Genomic DNA, 273 nt, shown 5'->3' with positions numbered 1-273 from the left:
CCTATCCAGGACACCGGGACTTTGCGTCCCCCAGTGCTGGCGAGCAGCTGCGCGTCAGAGCTTCCCTCGCTCTCCGACCGCTGCAAGGCCGTGGCCGCCTCTCCCCGTGGGATCTGGGGCCTCAGAGACCTGCCCCGAGCAAGCCCAGAGGATTCGGGGGTTCGTAACTGCTTCCGATTGAAAAACAACCGCAAATCCAGTTGCAGCCCGCCTGGCGTGTGTCTGCGTACCTCTACTTTTGGCGCTTCCGTAGCTCCCACTCAGTCTCACTGC

This window comes from Myotis brandtii, unplaced genomic scaffold (assembly GCF_000412655.1).
Source record: "Myotis brandtii unplaced genomic scaffold, ASM41265v1 scaffold3532, whole genome shotgun sequence".
In the NCBI taxonomy this organism is placed as follows: Eukaryota; Metazoa; Chordata; class Mammalia; order Chiroptera; family Vespertilionidae; genus Myotis; species Myotis brandtii.
The sequence above is the reverse complement of the archived record's forward strand: the minus strand, read 5'-3'. Positions refer to the sequence as shown.